The sequence below is a fragment of the Panthera leo genome, chromosome D1 (assembly GCF_018350215.1).
Source record: "Panthera leo isolate Ple1 chromosome D1, P.leo_Ple1_pat1.1, whole genome shotgun sequence".
Lineage (NCBI taxonomy): Eukaryota > Metazoa > Chordata > Mammalia > Carnivora > Felidae > Panthera > Panthera leo.
Window position 1 is genome coordinate 12,636,074 of NC_056688.1, and position 6,692 is coordinate 12,642,765.

General features: G+C 37.1%; 1 non-coding gene across 1 annotated transcript; it reads right to left on the bottom strand.

The window, feature by feature from the left end:
* Window positions 1-2,048: 2,048 nt before the first annotated feature.
* Window positions 2,049-2,155, bottom strand: LOC122201478. The gene has a single exon (XR_006194190.1). It is a non-coding gene; the product is annotated as a U6 spliceosomal RNA (small nuclear RNA).
* Window positions 2,156-6,692: the final 4,537 nt, after the last annotated feature.

The window sequence follows — 6,692 nt, forward strand, 5'->3', positions numbered from 1 at the left end:
GGATCCACATAAGAGTGAAAACATATGGTATCTGTCTTTCTCTATATGACTTATTTCACTTAGCATCATACTCTCCAGTTCCATCCACGTTGCTACAAAAGGCCATATTTCATTCTTTCTTATTGCCACATAGTATTCCATGTGCCCCAAAGCTGAATAATCTTAAATAGATTACTATCCAAGTGAATTCTGTTAATATATAGGAGAAGAAAACCATGATGGTTTAGTTTTGTCCCAGGAAGACAATGATGGACATCCATTGTATTTTCCGAGGAGGGACCCACTCAGAATCTCAGGGTTCACATGGAGGTGATTTTAAGCTGAAGACATTTGAGATTTGATAGATGCAGACAGAAACCTTCTTGGAGCATCCCTTATCTGACTAAAGGCAGCAACTTCTGGGAAATGAGGCTACCACAAATGTCCCTCTAGGGAATTTTAATGGCCATGAAAAGGACAAAGAGCACCTGCATAAACCAACATTATCACAAACTTTCTTCTATCCTATTTGTTCTCCTCAAAAACAAATGGTCTTTTCTAAAGAAACCTTTTTGTTCTTCCCAAAGAGTCTGCTCTCCCTCCTCCCCTTTCTCTAATAAATTAGAAAGATAATCCTCTAACTTTAAACATTTGAGAAGACTGCTACTTTTTGTTGGCTCCCATATACACATATATAAACCTTTTCCTCATGTTCTTCTGTCTTTTGTGAGTGTAATTCACAGGACTCTAGTTACTAAATATGAGGCAATAGAGAAACAGTTTGTCCTCCCTGACCATCACATTCACATTTAGATGGAGGAAATGTGGTCATTTCAATTGATGCTTAAAAAGCATCAATAAAATGCAGCACTCATTTATAATTAAAAAACAAAACAACGTAAAAACGACCTCTCAGAAAACTAGAAGTCAAAACTTGACTAGTATAATAAAGAGTATTTATTAAAGCCCTACATCCAATGCGTTACACTTACCTGTAAAATTTTACAAGGATTTATAATAGTTAGCAATAAATTAAAATTGTTTGTCATCACAACTTTTACTTAATATTTCCCTGGAGTTGTAGCAAAGGTAGGAAGACCTAAAAAGGAAGAAAAAAAAAAACAAAACAATGACAGATAAGACAGGAAATGAGAAAATTGCCTGTTTCATTAAAACACAGAACTCTATATAGAGAATCCACAAATTATTAGAAATAATAAGAAGATTGATTAAATTATTTGATACAAGATTATAAGTGAGTTGAATATTGTCTCCCCCAAATTCACATCCACCCGGAACCTCATATGGTGACCTTATTTAGAAATAGAGTCTTGGCAAATATAATTCATTAAGGATGTAAAGATGAGATCATTCTCAATTTAGGGGAGGCCCCAAATTCACTGAGTGAGATCGTCAAAAAAGAAAAGACAGAGAGAGAAGGAGATCCTGTCAAGTCTGAAGTAGAGATTCGAGTTATGTTACCACAAGCCAAGGAATGCTTGGGGTCACTAGAAGCTGAGAGAGGCAAGGAGGAGTCTTCCGTGAAGTCTGCAGAGGGAATGTGGTGCTTCTGACACCTAGATTTCATGCTCCCAGCTTCCAAAACTATGAAAGAATAAATTTAGGTTGTTTTAGCCACACAGTTTGTGGTACTGTGTTATGGCAACCCTAGGAAATTAATCCACATATAAAATCAATCGTATTCCTAGGCAGTAATAATGACCAATTGAAAATTTATCAGTAGCAATTCTATTTGCACTAACATATAAAATTAACACCAGATATAAAAGATTCTTATGGACAACACTATGAAGTGTTAAAGGACATAAAGGAAGGCATGAATAAATAGAATAGTAAGTAATGTTTATTAATAGGGGGAATATAACCAGTAGTATTTACCAGCACTTCCTACCCCCTACCACTATGTGGACAGTTTCTTCTTTTATATTATAGTTGTACTTTTACTTTTGTTATTTCTTTTAAACTTGGATTGGGCTTCCAGAGCGACCTCTCCAAACCCCAATTTCTGTGCTAATGCACAAAAGGTGTCAGTTCACTGGGGAACTGCCCCATATGTGGAACGCTTCATGAATTTGAGTGTCATCCTTGCACAGGGACCATGCTAATCTTCTCTGTGTCATTCTAATTTTTGTCTGTGTGTTGCCAAAGTGAGCACTATAGTTGCACCTTTAAATTTTTTTAAGTTTGTTTGTTTACTTATTTTGAGAGAGGGAGGGAGGGAGGTCATCCTTATTTCCATATCTTGAACTATTTATAAATTTTCCCTCTTCAGTAAAATGCTGTAGAATTTTGGAAGATAGTTTTTTTTTTTTTAATTTTTTTAACGTTTATTTATTTTTGAGACAGAGAGAGACAGAGCATGAACGGGGGAGGGTCAGAGAGAGAGGGAGACACAGAATCGGAAACAGGCTCCGGGCTCTGAGCTGTCAGCACAGAGCCCGACGCGGGGCTCGAACTCACAGACTGTGAGATCATGACCCGAGCCGAAGTCGGACGCTCAACCGACTGAGCCACCCAGGCGCCCCCTGGAAGATAGTTTTTGAAAAGATAAATGCTCTTTTCTATTTCAAGTATTTTGGGGAGTTTTTATCATAAATAACTATTATAAATGAATAGAAATAACCTTATCAAATGCTTTTGTGCATCTATAAAAATAAGCATTAATTTTTCTTAAATCCCTTATTGGGATTTCAATGAATTACACTGATAGATATTTTATTTTTAAAAGATCCTGAGAGGGGCGCCTGGGTGGCTCAGTCGGTTGGGCGGCCGACTTCGGCTCAGGTCATGATCTCGCGGTCCGTGAGTTCGAGCCCCGCGTCGGGCTCTGTGCTGACAGCTCAGAGCCCGGAGCCTGTTTCAGATTCTATGTCTCCCTCTCTCTGACCCTCCCCTGTTCATGCTCTGTCTCTCCCTGTCTCAAAAATAAATAAAACATTAAAAAAATTAAAAAAAAAAAAAAAGATCCTGAGAGAAATCACATTTGGTCACAAGGTCACGATTACTTCACCTTATAAGGGAAATTTATTTATTTATTTATTTGAAAAACCTGGGGTATAAAAGTGAACTCTCATTAAATAATATAGTTACTTAATTTCAATAGGAAGATACTTTAAATATTTTTAGCATTAAAATGACATCCATTTTTACTATAATGATACCAAATACCATTAAAATAGATGCAATTACTTCAGTAGTTAAAATTCATTTTGGGAATATAACCTGCCAAGGCATTTTTCTCTATATTAATTATATAATAGTTCTTATCTCCTCTCATCAAGGAATTTTCTTTTTAAACTATTACACATTTACCCTTAGGAATATGCTAACAAAAGAGGTGTTATACATGATTCTCAACATTTGTGTAATTCAAACTTTAAGGGGAAAAAAGAAAATCCAAGAATTAAAAAATAGAGCAAAAGAACTTTGTGGAAACAAGGCAAATGATATCACACTCACTGCAAAGGTTGGCAAATAAGGGGCATCAGTTCTGAGATTATGTGTGCTGTAAACCAGCACATGTGCCCCGAAATGAGAGGCACCAATAGAGGGTTCATCTCATGGAGCACACCTGCTGCCAAGAGGTCCTAAATTGAAAATAGCCCTTATAAAACCAACTTTAATATCCCTAATCAAGTTGGATTCTTATAACACGAGTGGTTGTTCATCACTGTTAGAGATGTCTTATCTTATACACTGATAGATTTGGCTAACGTTTTACTTAGGACTTCCATATACCTATGTTCCCAAGTTAAATAAGCCAGTAATTGTCTTTTATTGTATGGTCTTTATCAGCTTTGGCATAGGTTTCATAGGATAAATTGTAGGTTTTCCCTTTGTTTTCTAAAACAACTTGTGTAAGATAGGATCATCTCTTCTATAAAAAGTTTGATAACTGTCACTTGCAAAAACCATCTAAGTCTAGTGCTTGCTTAGAGAAGAAAGTCTTTAAATACCATGTGTATTTTCTTAATGCTTACTGTTCTAAGCTTTTTATTTCTCCTTAAGAGAAGTAAAATTATGGAATTTTATGTTTTTCCAAAAATGTATCATTTCCCTTAGCTTTCAAGTTTGTTGGTTAAGAGGTTTATAACATTCTCTCTTAGCTTCTGGAATGTGTGTGTGTGTGTGTGTGTGTGTGTGTGTATTCTCATTCTGTAGTTCATTAAGACTGTCAATCAATTTTTAAGAAACACATTTTTTAGTCTTTTCACAAAAACCTTATTTTAGTTTTGTTAATACTCCCTATGGCATAGTAAAAAATATATTGGTTTCTGTCCCTGGTTCTTGAAACAAAGTTCCTAAAACTTCAAATTTCTTAAGTGCTTTTTAAGAAATTTTTTTCTTAATGTTTATTCATTTTTGAGAGACAGAGAGAAACAGAGCGTGAGCTGGGGAGCATCAGAGAAAGGGGGAGACAGGATCTGAAGTAGGCTCCAGGCTCCGAGCTGTCAGCACAGAGCCTGATGAGGGGCTAGATGACATCATGACCTGAGCCGAAGTCAGACTCTTAACTGACTGAGCCACTCCAGGTGCCCTGAGTGTTTTTATTCATAATGAGCCCCTTTAGACCACAACTGAGCTTATGATAACAAGATGATTCAGGGTAAGGCCCATAGATAGCCTCAGGATGAAGACTAGTCACCACAAAGCCTAAACACATGATTAAAGAACGGGAGCTTACAGTCCTCCTGGGGAGGGAAAAGGGCTGAAGACTGAGTTATAAAAACTCCTGAACAACATTTGTAGAGCTTCTGGGCTCGTGAACACATCAGAGTGCTGAAAGGGTGGTACATCCAGAGAGGGCATACAAACTCTGATCTTCCTTCTCATATTTTGTTCTGTGCATTTCTACCATTTGTTTCTTACTTGTATGCTTCATAATAAATAGGTAATAGTAAAGTGCTTTCCTGAGTTCTGTGAGGGGATAATCAAATAAGGGGGGTGGGTGTTGTACGAACTCCCAAATGTATACTGGTTGGTCAGAAATACAGGTGGCCCTCGAGACTTGTAACTAGTATGTGATGTGGGAGCTGCCTTGGACTAAACCCTTAACCTGTGGGGTCTGTGCTAACTCTGGACAATCAGTGCTAGAATTGAATTGTCAGACACCTAGTTGGTGTTGGAGAAGAGATTGGTATGTGGGTGAATGACATATTTGGTGTCAGAATAAAACCATATACTCTCCATTGCTTTTTGGTTCTCTATCGATCCTGTTTTTTTTTTTGTTTGTTTGTTTTCTGACTTGCTTGTTGGGAATCTCTTCTCTGATTTCTTAAATTCAAGAGTTATGTAATTAAAACTTCCTCCTTTTAAATGTATTCAAGGTAAATTTCCTTCTAATTTTGTTTAGAGGTAGGTTACAAATTCTGACATATATCAATTTTGTTGTCGTCTAAACTAAACCATATTAACATCATACTTAATGGAGCAAGGCACAATGGATTCTAAGACCAGGAGGAAGTCTAGAATATCTGTTCTTACTCATCTTACTGACAGTAAACTTGAGATTTAGGAGCAAGGCTGAGAGAGATTCCAAAACATGGAAAGCCTGCTGAAGCTGTGGAAAGGGTAAGAAAGCTGAGCAACATTACTTGGAAGCAGTCCAAGCATTCATCAAATTCACTGCAGTGGCCTGCCAAAGTGAGGGAGATGCAGAGATGGGGAGGACTGAGAGAAATCCTTCCAAAGCTCTTCAGGCTGCATTCATCTAGTGTTTATCAGTGATCTCCAAAGGTTAGAGATGAACCCCTTGGCTATAGAGGATTCTATTAAGGGGCAATAACCTGAGAGTGAGACTGGAGAGCCAACAGAAATCCCCAGAGACCCAAAGAAGCTAGCATCATGAAACAGAAATTAAATGGCTGGTTTCTAAAGCATGGAGGGATCTATGGAGTCTTATGCATGATCAAGACCAACCTGTATTAAAGAGAAATCTCTGATCCTGCCCTCAACATTTCTAAAGCAAGTGATGAATGGACTGAAGCTTAAAGTGTAGCAAAGCCCTGGGGTGTCTGGATGATTCAGGTGGTTAAGCATCTGACTCTTGGTTTTGGCTCATGTGAGTTAGAGCCCCAAGTTGGGTTTATGTTGACAGTGTGGAGCCTGCTTGGGATTTTCTGTCTCTCTCTCTCTCCCTCTCTCTCTCCTGCCTGTATGGTCATTCTCTCTCTCATAAACAACAAACAAAAAAGGTGTAACAAAGCCCAGATATGGCTCAACTACAGATTAAATTGACTCAATCCTGCATTCTGGTAACTTGACAGAAGGAGCATGCCCTTTTTAGAGAGGGAGTAAATATAATTTATTTCAATATCTACTATTTATTTATACAAAACGTCTGATACAGAATCAAAAATTACAAGTCACATAAGGGAGACTCAAAGAAGGTCTGTTTGTTGGAATCATTAGATAGGTATTTTAACATAACCATGGCAAATACAGTAAAGAATATAGGGGAAGAAAATTGCACAATGTGAATAGATGAGAGAATTTCAGCAGAAAGATATAAATTATTAGAGAACCAATTATTTTGATGGAACTAGTAGATGGAAATGTTAAAAATGAAAAAAATAATGCAGACATGAAAATTTATTTGGAATTATAGCAGACTGGACTTAGAAGAAGAAAAGAACGGCAAACTTGAAGACAAGCCAATAGCAATTATACAAAATAAAAAACCAAAATAAGAA